We start from the raw sequence: 1,274 nt of genomic DNA on the forward strand, positions 1-1,274 counted from the left end.
TCTCAGGAAGGTTCTAATACTCGGGCCCATTTCTAAAAGAGGCTGAGCTTGCGCTCTCTTTCTTTCTATCTATCTCTCTCTCTTAAAAAATAACAACAGATAAAAGATAAGCCCATCTCTCTGGAATAACGTAGGTGTGGCCATGCCTGAAAGCAGAGCTGAGCCGACCCCTAAGGGTCCCACTTTGCTTCGTGACTGAGATGAACCATACAGGATGGGTGACGGACTGCTGACCCAATCTGTTTCTAATAACATCACCATCCGAGGAGCGGACCAGCTGACCCATCGCTGCACTAAAGCTCACCCTCCACAGAGCTGGAGAGAGAGGGCTGGGAAGGTCACCGAGGGCGAGGACGGCTTGTCTGTTCTCGGATGGGGCTGCGTGACTCATGCTCAGCAAGGGGTGGACAGCTCAGAGAGTCCTCTCGGATGAGGTCCAAAGAACAGAGAGGCCAGGAGACCCTGTCAGAGCAGCAGAAATCACAGCCAGGCTTGACAACTGTTTGGGAGAAAGATGAGGCTTTCTAGACCCATAAAGAGTTACAGTTTGGGAACCCACAGGGGCAGTTCCAACCTGTCCTGTGGGGTTTCCATGAGTCGGCTTTGACTCGATGGCAGTGAGTTTGGACTTGTTGGTTGACAGCTGTTCGGGACACGGAGTCAGAAACTAGCAGCACGCAAAGTGGGCATCGCGGGCATGCAGAGAGGACATCGAGAGTGTGGCCCCGACACAGCCAGGGCAGGGCGTCCTCCCTCAGTGCCCTCCTGGCTAGTCGAGAAAGCAGACCCCCTCCCCCCCTCCCGGAAGGGTTTTTTGATCTCAGGGATTTAGGTGCAAGGCCCAGCAGGGGCACAGAGGCAGAATTGCGGACAGCTTGCCCTGCAGGAAGACTGGGAGGGCTTCCCAGAGGGGGTACTGGTGCACAAACCCAGAAAGGGAGGCTCCCCAGGCCCTGGACAGGCAGAGAACCAGGCAGAAGGACTGAAGGGGGATTGGTGTCCTGCATGGTCCCACCACGGCTTCCAGCACCCACGCGTTCCCTGTCACAGACAGAGGGGAGGCTTCGGGAGGCTCTTCTGCCTGAACCACACACAGCTGGGAGGAAGCACAGGCACCGCTGCCCTTTAGACACAGAGCGGGGGCGGAGAGCCTGCTCATCGGTCTCTGGTTAGCCAGGCGGGGAAACCCAAGCAGTGCCCTCGCTCGGAGAAACCCCCTACCTCAAAAAGAAAGAAAAAAACTCAGGCTACTTCCTCTCCCTGGCAGACTTGTC

This window comes from Echinops telfairi, unplaced genomic scaffold (assembly GCF_000313985.2).
Source record: "Echinops telfairi isolate 266 unplaced genomic scaffold, ASM31398v2 ScPeMD7_1;HRSCAF=3_0, whole genome shotgun sequence".
In the NCBI taxonomy this organism is placed as follows: domain Eukaryota; kingdom Metazoa; phylum Chordata; class Mammalia; order Afrosoricida; family Tenrecidae; genus Echinops; species Echinops telfairi.